We start from the raw sequence: 17,867 nt of genomic DNA on the forward strand, positions 1-17,867 counted from the left end.
AGTGGGCCCCAAGAATGATTTTCTCTGGTGGGCCCAATGTACTCCAGTCCGACGCTGTGTGAGCCTATAGTAACTCCACTAATATCAGGAATTTTATGTAATTCTACAGCTAAATGTTCCATCATCAATGTGTATAGCAGAGGTGATAAGGGACACGCTTGTCTCGTCCCCTTTTTAATAGAAAATGTGTCAGATAGAAGGCCGGTTACCCTATCACTTTAGGGTCAGTGAAGGATAGAATTTTAGATAACAAGAAAGAGCTCAACTCAATCTGTGGCAATATGCTCTTCAAGAAAGTCCAGTGCACTCTGTTGAACGCCTTTTCAGTGTTGACAAAAACAAGGCACATTGGGATCCCCTGGTTTTTTTTTGCATGTGAAATTAACAATGTTTTATCCGTATTATCACGAGCCTCTCTACCTTTAATGCAGCCAACCTGATTGCTGCTAACAATTGAGGGTAGGTAGTGGGAGAGCCATGGTGCAATTATTTTAGAGAATATTTTGACATCTACATTAATGAATGATATTGGATGAATATTAGGGCAGGCATTTGGTTCTTTTCCAGGCTTTGAGAAAAACCATTATATGACTCTTAACTGATTGGGGGCAAAGGAGGGGAGTCTTCTGAGATATTATTGAGCTCTTCGGCTAAAATGGTAATAACATGGGTACAAATATCTTATAAAATCTATTATTGAATCCATCTGGCCCAGGGCTCTTCCCGATAGGGAATGATTTATTGGCCTCTCCTATCTCTTGTTCAGTGAAAGCTTTGTCTAGTAAATCCTGCTCAGGGGTCTGTCTGGAAGGAAAAGCAGTGTCCATATTTTGTTTCAAGAATATTAGGTGGCATGTCGTGGTATTGTCCATGAATATTATACAGCGAGCTATAACAGCAACGAAATGCTTCAGCTATGTCAATGGGGTTATGAATTTCTGGCACAGGTGTCCTTTTATTTTGTATACATATGTCCTTTACATGCATGGATGTAACCTCCTTCCCAGTCGGAGACCACATTTATTTGTGAATTTGTCCATACGTGTTGCTTGTGCTCTGAGAGCAGACAAGAATTATACACTCAGACACTGGCTGTGTGTTATTTTCTTTCTCCAATGCATCGTATTTATTTCATTTGAACAAAAATGGCAGATTTAGAGATAATATATCTTAATCCAAATTAGCTCTTCTTGAAAGGGCTACCACAGCAACACACACACCAACATACATACAGAGTGGAAATTAAGTATTTGATACTCTGCGGATTTTGCAAGCTTTCCCACCTACAAAGAATGGAGAGGTCTGTAATTTTTATCGCAGGTAGACTTCAACTGTGAGAGGCAGAATCTTGAAAAAAAATCCAGAAAATCACATTGTATGGTTATTACATAATTAATTTGCATTTTATTGCATGAAATAAGAATTTGATAGAAAAGAAAAACCGAAATTAATATTTGGTACAGAAACCTTTGTTGGCAATTAGAGTGGTTAGACGTTTCCTGTAGTTCTTGGCCAGCTTTGCACACACTGCAGCAGGGATTTTGGCCCACTCCTCCATACAGATCTGCTCCAGATCTTTTTGGTTTCGGGGCTGTCGATGCACAACATTTTCAGTTGCCTCCAAAGATTTTCTATTGGGTTCAGGTCTCGAGACTGGCTAGGCCAGTCCAGGACTTTGAAATGCTTCTTACGGAGCCACTCCATAGTTGCCCTGTCTGTGTGTTTAAGGTCATTGTCATGCTGGAAGACCCAGCTACGACCCATCTTCAATACTCTTACTGAGGGAATTAGGTTGTTGGGCAAAATCTCGAGATACATGACCCCATCCTCCCTTTAATAAGGTGCAGTCTTCCTATCCTCTTTGCAGAAAAGCACCCGCAAAGTATGATGTTTCCCCCCACCATGCTTCACAGTTGCAACGGTATTCTTGGGGTTGTACTCATCCTTCTTCTTCCAAACACGGCGAGGGGAGTTGATTCCAAAAAGTTCTATTTGGTCTCATCTGATACACATGACCTTCTCCCATGCCTCCTCTGGATCATCCAGATGGTCACTGCCGAACTTCAAACAGGCCTGGACATGTGCTGGTGTGAGCAGGGGAACCTTGGGTGCCCTGCAGGATTTTAATCCATGACATCATGGTGTGTTACTAACGGTAATGTTTGTTACTGTGTTCCCAGCTCTCTTCAGATGATTGACCAGGTCCTACCATGTAGTTCTGGACGAATTCCAGACCTTTCTCAGAATCATCCTTACCGCACGAGGCGAAATGTAGCATGGAGCCTCAGGCTGAGGAAGATTGACAGTCATCTTGTATTTGTTCCATTTTCTGATAATAAATAATCTACATGCTAAAAAAATATGTTTGTTTCGCCGTGGCTGCATGTCTCATGGCTGTTAGACACCTACAACACATACAGGGATTGCCTAACAAACAGGCAATCCCTGCATATGTTTTGGATGTCTAACAGCCACGAGACATGAAGTCATGGTAATGCGAACATGTTTTTAGAGTACGCCAAAGATACTCAGTTAGCACCAAAGCATGCTTGGATAACCCCTTATCCGAGCACGTTCGCGCATCACTAATAATTGTGCCAACAATTGTTGCCCTCTCACCAAGCTGCTCGCGAATTGTCCTGTAGCCCATCTCAGCCTTGTGTAGGTCTACAATTTTGTCCCTGGTGTCCTTACATAGCTCTTTGGTCTTGGCCATGGGGGAGAGGTTGGAGTCTGATTGATTGAGTGTGTGGACAGGTGTCTTTTATACATGTAACAAAGGAGCAATTAATATAGGTAAGAAGAGAAGAGTAGGAGGGCTTCTTAAGGAAAAATTAACAGGTCTGTGAGAGCCAGAATTCTTGCAGGTTGGTAGATGATCAATTACTTATTTCATGCAATAAAATGTAATTTAATTATTTAAAAATCATACAATGTGATATTCTGTTTTTTATTTTTAGATTCTTCCACAGTTGATGTGTACCTACAATAAATATTAGAGACCTCTCCATTCTTTGTAGGTGGGAAAACTGGCAAAATAGTATGTCAAATACTTATTTTCCACACTGTATATACAGTATATGTACACTTTGGGTCACTTCCATCTACAATAGCCCATAGTATATTCCTAAATGGTCAAATTTGACCACTAATACATAATTAGAGACACAAAAGGATCACCACACTTGTTAATTACTAAATAGTATATGTGGGAAATAACTGATAACACAATTCTGATATAGAAGCTCAGATTAGTGATGAGCGAGCATACTCGCAAGTACTCGGTACTCGCCCGAGCATCTCAGTACTCGAGATGCTTGGAGCTCGCTGAGTACTTGCGAGATGCTCGGGCGGATGCTCGGGTCCCCTCCCTGCATGTTTGGCTCTCTTTACAGAGCCAATGAACATGCAGGGATAGCTTATCACTCACTGTAATGCCGCAGCCATGTTGGTTGTGGCATTACAGTGATTGGCTGGCCGCACAGCGTCATCAGGTCTATATCAGACCTGGCGCCGCTGTACTCGTCAGTCTACTCCGCAATCAGGCAGAGTAGGGAGAGGTACTGCTGAGCTAGGGAGAGATTCGCTTGTTTATTAGGTAGTGTAGGTAGAACAGATCCAAACATATGCATCTCAACAAACAGTCGTGAGGACTAATCCATCTTCAGAGATATCAGGCAGGCAGTGTACATAGGCAGGCAGGCAGTGTATATAGCAGACTGCAGTGCATATAGCACAAGAGGCTCCATTCCAATTCTGCCTTCTGCTGCTGTTAGATATTTCTATACAAAGGCCCAGGTCTCAGGGGCCAGGAATACTTTTTTTTTGGATCTTAATCCTCATTATTTGCTTAAAAAACAATCCAGAGAACACAGTTTTTCTGCGACATTTGCTTGTTGGCACTGCAGAATACAGCCAGGTCCTTTCAATAATACAGTGCTAAAAATCCAGCTATTTAAAACTGTATTTTCTCCGTCACACGGATCATATATACGTTTTCAGAAAATACTACCATTTCTGGCCTCCATTAAAAATTTGTTTCAGTGTGTCAGCGAAGTGTTTGACACCGGTTTGCTGTTTAAAATAGTTACCTACAGGCCAGGTATTTAAAACTGTGGTTTCTCCGTCACATAGATCACATATAACTTCGCTCCAAATTCAGCCATTTGTAGTGAGTGTGGAAGATATTGGCCTCCATTTAAAATGGGCAAGGCCCGTGGCAAGGGACGGGGAACTGGGCGTAATGGTGATGGTGCATGCAGAGGCCGAGGCCGTGGGCAAGCTGAAATTGTGCCACAACAAACACCCATATCTTCTCGCCTGTCCTTCCTGTACCAATGCCTAGGGGACCGCAGCACACCACTATTGAACCCAGAGCAGTGTCAAAAGGTTGGTTGAATAGCAGATAATGCAGAGTGCCTGGAGACAACAGATCCCACACTTGGACACTCCGAAGAGCTGTTCACTTTTCCATTTATAGATTCGGGTCTCTTGCCCAGTCCACTTGAGAGGGGCAAGAGGAGATCACATGTAGCGATGCCCAAATATTTGAGCAGCCACGGTCACACGAAGGCGACAAGTGTCACAAGAGGTGGACGATGAGGAGACACAATTGCCAGAAATTCAAAAGGAGGACCAGGGTGCGGAAGTGGAAGAGCGAGGACAGCAGGACACAGGGGGAGGGAGGCAGAGCATGCCAACAGGCAGGAAGAAGTAGTGTGGTGGCCGCAGACAGAAGGCAGGCAAACGTTCACCGTAACACCAACACGAAGGAAGTTGCCAGTACAACTGTTAGGTCTTCCCGAGTCTGGTTGTTTTTTAAAGACTCTGCCGATAACCACACAAAGGCCATTTGCACCACCTACCAGGCCAGCATCAGCATCAGGGATGGCAAAACTACCAGCCTGACCACCACCACCATGATCAGGCACATGGCAGCAAAGCACCTGTCCATGGTGCATGCGAAGATGCCTCCTGCCCTGCACCTGTAATTGCACACTCTCAAGTAGCAGGGTCAGGAAGCATGTCCACATCCTTGTACCAGTGCAGCGTTCAGTTGTGCATACCCCAGTCCTTAAAACGCAAGAGCAAATACGCAGCCAACGCCCCACAGGCCACTCTACTAAATTCCCACATTTCGTGACTGTTTGCGTTCGAAATGTTGCCTTTTAGGCTCATGGAGACAGAAGCATTCAGCAATCTGATGGCGGTGGCCGTCCCTAGGTCCCCAGCCGCCACTATTTCTCCCGGCGTGCTGTCCCCGCATTACATAAGCACGTGTCCCAAAACATTAGCCGTGCCCTCAATAATGCAGTTACCGTGAAAGTACTCCTAACCAGGGACACATGGACAAGTGCTCGTGGGCAGGGAACGGTACATCTTGCTGACGGCACACTGGGTTAACATAGTGGAAGCCGGGACCCAGTCGGACCTTGGGATGGAACACGTCCTCCCGACGCCTAAGATTGCGGCCTTTAGGTCAATCAGGGTTGCCCCCACAAGGAGGAGGTGGAGAGCATGGTCAGTCGTCCTCTTGGTGAGGACACGGAAGTCTTGCCTGTTAGCAGTCTGGCACGCATGGCTGAGTTTATTTTACGTTGCCTTTCCCATGACCCTCGCGTTCTCAAAATTTTGTGTGACAGTCATTACTGGTTGGTGACACTTCCAGACCCACGCTACAAGGAGAACTTTATATCTCTTATTCCTGAGGCGGACAGGTCTACAAAAATGTGGCAGTACCAGAAGGCCCTTGTTGCGGAACTATTAAAAAAATTCCCATCTGAAAACGATGACGGCAGAGGTCACAGTTCGTTGGACAACCAAGGACTACAGGTGAGAGAGACACAACTCCAATCCAGCAGAGGCAGGGGAACACTGTAAAAGTTCTGGGAAAATTTTCTCAGCCCATCCCATCGCACAGGCCCTGAGGCGTGGGGTACTTTCACAAGGGGTGCAAAGTTTGGGAAGATGCTGAGGGAGTACCTTGCCGACCGTACCAACGTCCTCTGTGATTCCTCTGTGCCTTATTATTATTGGGCATCCAAGCTGCTTATGTGAAATGAAATGGCTCTCTTCGTCTTGGAGCTACAGTGGTGGCCAAAAGTATTGGCACCCCTTCAATTCTGTCAGATAATACTCAGTTTCTTCCTGAAAATGATTGCAATCACAAATTCTTTGGTCTTATTATCTTCATTTAATTTGCTTGCAAGGAAAAAACACAAAAGAGAATGAAGCAAAAATCAAATCATTGATCATTTCACACAAAACTCCAAAAATGGGCCAGACAAAAGTATTGGCACCCTCAGCCTAATACTTGGTTGCACAACCTTTAGCCAAAATAACTGCGAACAACCGCTTCCGGTAACCATCAATGAGTTTCTTACAATGCTCTGCTGGAATTGTAGACCATTCTTCTTTGGCAAACTGCTCCAGGTCCCTGATATTTGAAGGGTGCCTTCTCCAAACTGCCATTTTGAGATCTCTCCACAGGTGTTCTATGGGATTCAGGTCTGGACTCATTGCTGGCCACCTTAGAAGTCTCCAGTGCTTTCTCTCAAACCATTTTATAGTGCTTTTGGAAGTGTGTTTTGGGTCATTGTCCTGCTGGAAGACCCATGACCTCTGAGGGAGACCCAGCTTTCTCACACTGGGCCCTACATGCTGCAAAATATGTTGGTAGTCTTCAGAATTCATAATGCCATGCACACGGTCAAGCAGTCCAGTGCCAGAGGCAGCTAAGCAACCACAAAACATCAGGGAACCTCCGCCATTTTTGACTGTTAGGGACCGTGTTCTTTTCTTTGAATGCCTCTTATTTTTTCCTGTACACTCTATGTTGATTCTTTTTGCCAAAAAGCTCTACTTTTGTCTCATCTGACCAGAGAAAATTCTTCCAAAACATTTTAGGCTTTCTCAGGTAAGTTTTGGCAAACTCCAGCCTGGCTTTTTTTATGTCTCGGGGTAAGAAGTGGGGTCTTCCTGGGTATCCTACCATACAGTCCCTTTTCATTCAGATGCCGACGGATAGTACGGGTTGACACTGTTGTACCCTCGGACTGCAGGGCAGCTTGAACTTGTTTGGATGTTAGTCGAGGTTCTTTATCCACCATCCGCACAATCTTGCGTTGAAATTTCTCGTCAATTTTTCTTTTCCGTCCACATCTAGGGAGGTTAGCCACAGTGCCATGGGCTTTAAACTTCTTGATGACACTGCGCACGGAAGACACAGGAACATTCAGGTCTTTGGAGATGGACTTGTAGACTTGAGATTGCTCATGCTTCCTCACAATTTGGTTTCTCAAGTCCTCAGACAGTTCTTTGGTCTTCTTTCTTTTCTCCATGCTCAATGTGGTACACACAAGGACACAGGACAGAGGTTGAGTCAACTTTAATCCATGTTAACTGGCTGCAAGTGTGATTTAGTTATTGCCAACACCTGTTAGGTGCCACAGGTAAGTTACAGGTGCTGTTAATTACATGAATTAGAGAAGCATCACATGATTTTTCAAACAGTGCCAATACTTTTGTCCACCCCTTTTTTAGGTTTGGTGTGGAATTGTATCCAATTTGGCTTTAGGACAATTCTTTTTGTGTTTTTTCATAGAAGACAAATTAAATGAAGATAATAATACCAAAGAATGTGATTGCAATCATTTTCAGGAAGAAGCTGAGTATTATCTGACAGAATTGCAGGGGTGCCAATACTTTTGGCCACCACTGTAGCATTTTATCTGAGAGGGTTTTTAGTGCCTCTGGTGGAATTATAACTGATAAGCGCATCCGCCTGACAACTGAAAATGCTGACAGGCTGACTCTTATAAAAATGAACAAGGGCTGGATTGGGCCAGACTTCTCAACACCACCGAATGATAGCAGCGTAACATAAACTCAAATCCAGTGTCTTTTTTGGGAGATGCATTCCTATGCACCTCTTCACACCCACACATGGGTATACGCTTCCTGATTTGGGCTATTTGCTCTTGTCCTCCTCCTTATCCTCATCCTCCACCAACATATTACCAGGGTGAGCGTGGTCCGTGATGCAACACCCACATAATTTTTTTTGAAGGGTGTTTATGATGCCCGTAAAAAAATTTTTTTATACAGTATGTTCATGTAAACCCCCCAGGGATAAATGTTTGTCAGCCCATACACTTAGTACATGGGCATTACAAGTATAGGAGACCTGCTCCTTTCTAATGGTAACATTTTTTTATGAGGCCCTCCTCCACATCTCTTCCAAAGGGCATTGGAGTGCCTCCAAATTTTTGGCAACCCTTGCATTCACTGCATAGGCAAACGCAATGGAAGACCCACTTCCTAATAATGGGATCATTGTTTTCAGGAGGCCCTTTGACCTCCACATCTCTTCCAAGGGGCATTGGAGTGCCTCCAAATTTTTGGCAACCTTTGCATTCACTGCATGGGCAAACACAAGGGAAGACTCACTTTCTAATAATGGGAGCATTGTTTTCAGGAGGTCCTCTGACCTCCATGTCTCTTCCAAGGGGCATTGAAGTGCCTCCAAATTTTTGTCAACCCTTGCATTCACTGCATAGGCAAACACAATGGAAGACCCACTTCCTAATAATGGGAACATTGTTTTCAGGAGGCCCTCTGACCTCCACGTTTCTTCCAAGGGGCATTGGAGTGCCTCCAAATTTTTGAAAACCCTTGCATTCACTACATAGGCAAACACAATGGGAGACCAACTTTCTAATAATGGGAGCATTGTTTTCAGGAGGCCCTCCTCTAAGTCTCTTCAAAGGGGTATTGGGGTGCGTCCAAATTTTCAAAGGGATATTGGGGTGCGTCCAAATTTTGGGCAGCCCTGCCACTCACTGCATATGCAATAACAGTATAGGAGACCCACTCTTTAGTAATGGGAACAACAAAGCATAGCCGGCTAATGGTTCTCTAAGAATAGTGAGGGCCGATTGCTGGCCCTTTAAGAATAGTAAAGGTCGCCTGATGGCCCTATAAAAATAGGCTTTGTGACTTTCAGAGTCCCTCCTTCATAAATGAAACAGGATGTGTCTGATCATGTCTCACACACCACATGGCCAGATAAGGTTGTAAAATGTTAAAATGACATTTCCTGGTGAAAGCATTTGTCACGATTCAAAAGCACTACGTGTGAAAGATAGCCTATAAGGTGGAGGAGTATTTTTGTTTTTGGTTATTTATTTTGCCTTATATACAAGTCATTACCCTGGAAAGGATGTTCATTAACATAAATCCCAGGAAAATCCATTTTGTTTTTGTATGTTTTATTGTGAGTCCGTAAAAGTGGCGTAATAACTCTGACAACATTGTTGACAGCAGTGACCTGGGTGTCAGAAATGCTTCCAGGGGTCTTCCCATGCCATTTGAGCACTGTTCCCATCGATTTTGGCAATTTTTAGTCCCTCTTGGGGAGACACTGGAAAAAAGCTCGAGTTTCCCATAGACTTACACCGCGTGCAGAATTATTAGGCAAATGAGTATTTTGATCACATGATACTTTTTATACATGTTGTCCTACTCTAAGCTGCATAGGCTTGAGAGCCAACTACCAATTAAGTAAATCTGGTGATGAGCATCTCTGTAATGAGGAGGGGTGTTGACTAATGACATCAACACTCTATATAAGGTGTGCTTAATTATTAGTTAACTTCCTTTCCGTTGGCAAAATGGGTCAGAAGAGAGATTTGACGGGCTCTGAAAGGTCCAAAATTGTGAGATGTCTTGCAGAGGGATGCAGTAGTCTTGAAATTTCCAAACTTTTGAAGCGTGATCAGAGAACAATCAAGCGTTTCATGGCAAATAGCCAACAGGGTCGCAAGAAGCGTGTTGCCAAAAAAGGCGCAAAATAACTGTCCATGAATTGAGGAAAATCAAGCGTGAAGCTGCCAAGATGCCATTCGCCACCCGTTTTGCCATATTTCAGAGCTGCAACGTTACTGGAGTATCAAAAAGCACAAGGTGTGCGATACTCAGGGACATGGCCAAGGTAAGGAAGGCTGAAAAACGACCACCTTTGAACAAGAAACATAAGATAAAACGTCAAGAATAGGTCAAGAAATATCTTAAGACTGATTTTTCAAAGGTTTTATGGACTGATGAAATGAGAGTGACTCTTGATGGGCCAGAGCCTGGATCAATAAAGGGCAGAGAGCTCCACTCCGACTCAGACGCCAGCAAGGTGGAGGTGGGGTACTGGTATGGGCTGGTATCATCAAAGATGAACTTGTGGGACCTTTTAGGGTTGAGGATGGAGTGAAGCTCAACTCCCAGACCTACTGCCAGTTTCTGGAAGACAACTTCTTCAAGCAGTGGTAAGTAAGAAGTCGGTATCGTTCAGGAAAAACATGATTTTCATGCAGGACAATGCTCCATCACATGCATCCAACTACTCCACAGCGTGGCTGGCCAGTAAAGGTCTAAAAGAAGAAAAAATAATGACATGGCTGCCTTGTTCACCTGATCTGAACGCCATAGAGAACCTGTGGTCCATCATAAAATGTGAGACCTACAGGAAGGGAAAACAGTACACCTCTCGGAACAGTGTCTGGGAGGCTGTGGTGACTGCTGCACGCAATGTTGATCGAAAACAGATCAAGCAACTGACAGAATCTATGAAAGGAAGGCTGTTGAGTGTCATCATAAAGAAAGGTTGCTATATTGATCACTAATTTTTTTGGCTTTTGTTTTTGCATGTCAGAAATGTTTATTTCTAAATTTTGTGCACTGATATTGGTTTACCTGGTGAAAATAAACAAGTGAGATGGGATTATATTTGGTTTTTATTAAGTTGCCTAATAATTCTGCACAGTAAGGCTGGGTGCCCACATAGCGTTTTTCAAGCGTTTATGCTGCGGAATTTCCGCAGCATAAATGCTTGTGAAACGCTAGGTAATCCGCACCCCATGGTCCCCAAGGGGATTCCGCATGTTCTATGCACATGCTGCGGATTTTTCCGCAGCATTTATGCTGCGTACAAAAATCCGCAGCATGTCATTTAATTTTGCGGAAGCGCAGCGGAACTCCCGCCATTGACTTGCATTGAGACACATAGAAAACGCGACTGTACATTTGTACAAGCGGCTTCTATGCGTCTCTATGTGCGGATGGTACCCAGTTCTGGAGGAGAGATGACTCTCATCCAGACCTGGGTACCATTGTACCTGTGAAAAAGGAATAAAATAACAAATAAAGTTTATACTCACCTTTCCGAAGGCTTCTCTCTGAATGCCGGCATCGCTGAAGGACCTGCGGTGACGTCACAGTCATGTGACCGCAGGTCCTTCACCGCTCTGTCTCGCGATATGCCGGCATCCAGGAAGCAGACAGGAACGAGCGCTGCAGCCACGCCGGGGCTTCGGGGGTGAGTATAGTTTTATTTGTTTTAATTTTTACGGTTCACACTGTATAAATCCATGCTATTTGCATGGATTTATACAGTGTGACCTAGTTGTCAAGCACTTTCCAAGTGATGCTATCGCCTGGAAAGCGCTCGTCAATCTGCATGCGTTTTTTCTGCCAGGGAGATGCAGAAATGCTGCAGAAATTTTCTGCTTCATTTCTACATCGTGGGCACATAGCCTAATAGTTACCTGCATAAACAGATATCCTCCTAAAATAGCTAAATCTAAAAAAAAAAACACTCCAACTTCCAAAAATATTAAGCTTGGATATTTATGAGTCTTTTCGGTTGATTGAGAACATAGTTGTTGATCAATAATAAAAATAATCCTCTAAAATACAACTTGCCTAATAATTCTGCACAGTGTACATTGGGCTCGTTGCTCAGGTCGGGCACCTGAGCATTCCAATGTGCTTGACCCGATCATCGGGCACCCGAGCATTTTAGGGCTAGCCCATCACTAGCTCAGATATCTCGATGAAGTACAACTATATGTGAACCCCATTCACAGGGAACTGAGTAGCAATGGGTAGAGTATAAAATCCAAAAATGTAATCCAGAATGGAACTGTATTCATACAAAACAGGCATAGGAAATTTTGCTTATTGAGTCCCTTAGGGGCTATTGGATTCAGTATGGAAATCCACTCATTTTCCTTTTTTGAGGATACATCTGTTGTGATCACTACCTCTCAAATTGGGCTTAAACACCTCAATGATACAAAAGAAGGTCTCCGGTTTCACCTCGATGTATACTGTTCAGGTGTCTCGCTAATGAGGTGTCCCAACCATTGCATATATATCGACCAAATGCTCCCCCACTCTCCTTCCAGACTCCCTCTAAGTCGTGCCTACATAATCTAGGGGGCAGGTGCATGTGGCCATATATAAGTCCTGAAGTTTTACAGTTGCAATAATCCCTTAAAAAAGGTATTACCCATGGAGAAATTCAAGAAAGATTTACATGGTCTCATGCAATTACATGTGCAACATTCTCCACATCTAAAGAAACCGCAGACTCTTCTATCCAGCCAAGTCCACTTGAGTGCAGGTTTTTAGTAGAAACTATTCACTAAACGGCCCCTAATTGTACTGACCCTTTCTGGAAGTTATTGTGGGAGTAGATCACACAGCACCCTCAGGTCTGGGTCGGCCACAAGTATATCCCAGTGTTTTCTGAGGATATTAAAGAAGTGGTCACTCTTATTGTCATAACTTCCTATTACTCGTGTTATGCCATCTTTTTCTTGGTGTCTTGGTTAGGTATGGAGGAGTGTCTGTCTCTCCCGCTTTTCTGCAAACTATCATGAGGAATCCAAAATGTACCAGGAGTACCCTTTTCCCTGAATCTGGTTTTCATGTCTATTGCCTGTATATTAAAATCTGTGACATTAGAACAGTTCCTTCTCAACAATAAAAATTGGCTCTTGGGAATTCCTTTTTTTAGGAGGAGGGAGTGGTGGCTATCCCACTTTCATAGACCATAAATAGACCATTAATGCTTGAAGGTTTATGGTAGATGAGTGTCCCTAGGGTCCCATCCAGTTTTTTCTTCATTAGTACATCCAGGAAAGGCAAAGGGTTATAATTAACCTCCAATGTAAATCTCAGGCCGACTCTATTGATGAGTTCTCTGACAAATTCAATAAATTGTTCACTCGTCCCTGACCAGATGATAAAAATGTTGTCAATATATCTATACCATACCCCAATATATGGCTGCCATCACTTATGATCATCCCTGAATATTGTGGATTCCTCCCACCAGTCCAGGAATAATTTAGCATACGACGGGGCACAAGGGCTCCCCATCGCAGTACCCCTGAGCTGGTGGAAGTATTTCCTGTCAAAAAGAAAGAAGTTATGAGTAAGAGTCAATTTTAGAAGATCCTCCATGAAGTCATTAAGTCTGCTACACTCTATTGATCACAATTTCAAGAAATGTCTTACTCCTCTGATACCATCCTCATGCGGTATATTACTGTACAAAGCCTCGATATCTAGTAAGGCCTGCTCCCCTACATGCATGTATACATGCTCGAGAGTATAGATGTAGGGGAGCAGCCAAAGGGAAAACCAATTCCAGAAGGATTATTCCAACTGTAAAACCTCAGGTGGTACTGGGGGAACATTACACTGTGTGGGGGCATCATACATACTGCATAAGGGGCATAATGGGGGCATTACACTGTGGGGGGCATCATACATCCTGCATAAGGGGCATAATGGGGGCATTACACTGTGTGGGGGCATCATACATACTGTATAAGGGGCATAACACTGTGTGGGGGCATCATACATCCTGCATAAGGGGCATTACACTGTGTGGGGGCATCATACATTCTGCATAAGGGGCATAATGGGGGCATTACACTGTGTGGGGGCATCATACATCCTGCATAAGGGGCATAATGGGGGCATTACACTGTGTGGGGGCATCATACATCCTGCATAAGGGACATAATGGGGGCATTACACTGTGGGGGGCATCATACATACATCCTGCATAAGGGGCATAATGGGGGCATTACACTGTGTGGGGGCATCATACATTCTGCATAAGGGGCATAATGGGGGCATTACACTGTGTGGGGGCATCATACATCCTGCATAAGGGGCATAATGGGGGCATTACACTGTGTGGGGGCATCATACATCCTGCATAAGGGACATAATGGGGGCATTACACTGTGGGGGGCATCATACATACATCCTGCATAAGGGGCATAATGGGGGCATTACACTGTGTGGGGGCATCATACATCCTGCATAAGGGGCATAATGGGGGCATTACACTGTGTGGGGGCATCTTACATACTGCATAAGGGGCATAATGGGGGCATTACACTGTGGGGGGCATCATACATACATCCTGCATAAGGGGCATAATGGGGGCATTACACTGTGTGGGGGCATCTTACATACTGCATAAGGGGCATAATGGGGGCATTACACTGTGGGGGGCATCATACATACATCCTGCATAAGGGGCATAATGGGGGCATTACACTGTGTGGGGGCATCTTACATATTGCATAAGGGGCATAATGGGGGCATTACACTGTGTGGGGGGATCATACATACATCCTGCATAAGGGGCATAATGGGGGCATTACACTGTGTGGGGGCATCTTACATACTGCATAAGGGGCATAATGGGGGCATTACACTGTGGGGGGCATCATACATACATCCTGCATAAGGGGCATAATGGGGGCATTACACTGTGGGGGCATCATACATCCTGCATAAGGGGCATAATGGGGGCATTACACTGTGTGGGGGCATCTTACATACTGCATAAGGGGCATAATGGGGGCATTACACTGTGGGGGGCATCATACATACATCCTGCATAAGGGGCATAATGGGGGCATTACACTGTGTGGGGGCATCTTACATATTGCATAAGGGGCATAATGGGGGCATTACACTGTGTGGGGGGATCATACATACATCCTGCATAAGGGGCATAATGGGGGCATTACACTGTGTGGGTGCATCATACATCCTGCATAAGAGGCATAATGGGGGCATTACACTGTGGGGCCAGTAAAGGGGTCCTGTACTCTGAGAACAATACGTTTCCTCCCTTCCTGTCTCCATAGTTGGGTCGTATGTATCTATTACAGGAAACAGAAAAACCTTATGATTCTTAAAAAGGGGCAACACAAGACCCCAAAAGAGTCTCCGTGCTGAAGGGGTTAATGCCCCCTGCGCCCAGTAACGGGGTCTCCACATACCTCCACCTGCAGAGCCGCCACCACATATATGGCTGCTCTGTGCGCACAGGAGCTGTGATGAGGTCACAGGAGGGGAGGAGTCAGGGGTCACATGATCAGGGGCCTCAGTGGATGCAGGACTCTGCTGTGCTGGTTGTCATGGTGCTGGATGAGCTGAAGTTTATGTGTGGGGTCAGGAGGGGTTTACAGTGTGGATGTAGCAGAGCCGCGTGTGTACGAGGTGTACGGAGCAGAGCCACGTGTGTACGAGGTGTACGGAGCGGAGCCACGTGTGTACGAGGTGTACGGAGCAGAGCCGCGCGTGTACGAGGTGTACGGAGCGGAGCCGCGCGTGTACGAGGTGTACGGAGCGGAGCCGTGTGTGTACGAGGTGTACGGAGCAGAGCCGTGTGTGTACGAGGTGTACGGAGCGGAGCCGTGTGTGTACGAGTACGGAGCAGAGCCGCGTGTGTACGAGGTGTACGGAGCAGAGCCGCGTGTGTACGAGGTGTACGGAGCGGAGTCGCGTGTGTACGAGGTGTACGGAGCGGAGTCGCGTGTGTACGAGGTGTACGGAGCGGAGCCGTGTGTGTACGAGGTGTACGGAGCAGAGCCGTGTGTGTACGAGGTGTACGGAGCAGAGCCGCGTGTGTACGAGGTGTGCGGAGCGGAGCCGCGTGTGTACGAGGTGTGCGGAGCGGAGCCGCGTGTGTACGAGGTGTACGGAGCAGAGCCGCGTGTGTACGGAGCAGAGCCGCGTGTGTACGAGGTGTACGGAGCGGAGCCGCGTGTGTACGAGGTGTACGGAGCGGAGCCGCGTGTGTACGAGGTGTACGGAGCGGAGCCGCGTGTGTACGAGGTGTACGGAGCGGAGCCGCGTGTGTACGAGGTGTACGGAGCGGAGCCACGTGTGTACGAGGTGTACGGAGCGGAGCCACGTGTGTACGAGGTGTACGGAGCGGAGCCACGTGTGTACGAGGTGTACGGAGCAGAGCCGCGCGTGTACGAGGTGTACGGAGCGGAGCCGCGCGTGTACGAGGTGTACGGAGCGGAGCCGCGCGTGTACGAGGTGTACGGAGCGGAGCCGCGCGTGTACGAGGTGTACGGAGCGGAGCCGCGCGTGTACGAGGTGTACGGAGCAGAGCCGTGTGTGTACGAGGTGTACGGAGCAGAGCCGTGTGTGTACGAGGTGTACGGAGCGGAGCAGCGTGTTTACGAGGTGTACGGAGCAGAGCAGCGTGTGTACAAGGTGTACGAAGCAGAGCTGCGCGTGTACAAGGTGTACGGAGCGGAGCCACATGTGTACGAGGCTTACGGAGCAGAGCCGTGTGTACGAGGAGCACAGAGTGTGTACGCATAGCTCCCAACCGTCCCGTATTCTGCAGGACTGTCCTGTCACTACGGTTCTATTTATACTCACCTCTCTGGTGTTGGGGTGTAGCTCTTCCTCCTTGGGGGCAGGCCACTCACTGGTCAGTGAATAAATTACATTATATTACACTCCCCTCTTCCTTTGCCTGCTGTGGCCTCTGCTGGGACTCAGACCTACATCTCAGTAGTCAGAGGCTTTATCTCTAACCACTGAGCTACAGCTCTCAATGGTGAACAGAGGAGGATTTCGTTAACTTAACTCTAGATTGCAGGCAATGCATTGTAGAGTCAAAAAAGCACAGACAGTACAGAAGCTGAGTATGCATCTCCATAGAAATACATTGTATATAGCAATGTATTTTTATGGTGCCTGTATACTGAGGTGAAGAAAATGATTTTTTGACCCTCTAAACAAAAGTAGAAAATTTGTGAACAATTACAAAAATATATATTTTTCTGGGAGTCCCTGGGTCTTGAATCCACAACCTTAATACATTATAGCCACAGCGGCCCCTGCTGAGCCACCAGCTCTAATGAAATCATTGCGACTCCGCTTGTGAATGAGGGAACAAAAACTAATCCTCAGGTCCCAACGAGAGATGAGCAGGACGCACAGATGACGTTGCGCTGCCCTGAAAGATAAGAGACTCACGGTCTCCCGTCCACAGGTAGCACTGACCTGGACACTGGACCAGAGACTCAGGAATCCATCCGCTCATCTCTAGTCCCAACTGTCCGGAATACAGTGGACAGTCCTGGATTTGGGTCTACACACTGCAGTCTCGGCCATCTGGCTGAATTTCCCTCGCTATTAGCGCCCCTCTGACAACTGCTCCTGCCAGCGGAAAAAGATACTAGTAAATGGGTGTCGATTGGGTTGTGGCCAGAGGCGTGGCCAAAATTTTCCTGTTTCTGATCTTCACGAGTTGGGAGGTATGCCTGTACGAGGTGTTCGGAGCGGAGCCGCGCATGTACGAGGTGTACGGAGCAGAGCCGCGTGTGTACGAGGTGTTCGGAGCGGAGCCGCTCGTGTACGAGGTGTACGGAGTGGAGCTGTGTGTGTAAGAGGTGTACGGAGCGGAGCCGTGTATGTACGAGGTGTATGGAGCGGAGCTGCGCGTGTATGAGGTGAACGGAGCAGAGCCGCGTGTGTACGAGGTGTTCAGAGCGGAACCGCGCGTGTACGAGGGGTACGGAGCGGAGCCGCGTGTGTACGAGGTGTACGAAGCAGGGCCGTGTATGTACGAGGTGTACGGAGCGGAGCCGCGCGTGTACGAGGTGTACGGAGCGGAGCCGTGTGTGTACGAGGTGTACAGAGCAGAGCCGCGTGTGTACGAGGTGTACGGAGCAGAGCAGTGTGTGTACGAGGTG

At 46.3% G+C, this 17,867-nt stretch overlaps 1 protein-coding gene across 4 annotated transcripts in view; it reads right to left on the bottom strand.

The window, feature by feature from the left end:
- Positions 1-15,239, bottom strand: part of LOC141176057 (uncharacterized) — a 30,378-nt gene extending 15,139 nt beyond the window's left edge. For 3 of the 4 annotated variants that reach the window (XM_073660041.1, XM_073660037.1, XM_073660039.1), the window contains exon 1: positions 15,147-15,231. The gene's annotated coding sequence lies outside the window, so the exon portion shown is untranslated. Of the gene's footprint in view, positions 1-15,146 lie in introns of all 4 variants that reach the window. The other variant, XM_073660040.1, reaches the window with a different exon arrangement.
- Positions 15,240-17,867: the final 2,628 nt, after the last annotated feature.

This window comes from Phyllobates terribilis, unplaced genomic scaffold, assembly GCF_046119375.1.
Source record: "Phyllobates terribilis strain yellow unplaced genomic scaffold, ASM4611937v1 Scaffold_17__1_contigs__length_24005725, whole genome shotgun sequence".
NCBI classification, from domain to species: domain Eukaryota; kingdom Metazoa; phylum Chordata; class Amphibia; order Anura; family Dendrobatidae; genus Phyllobates; species Phyllobates terribilis.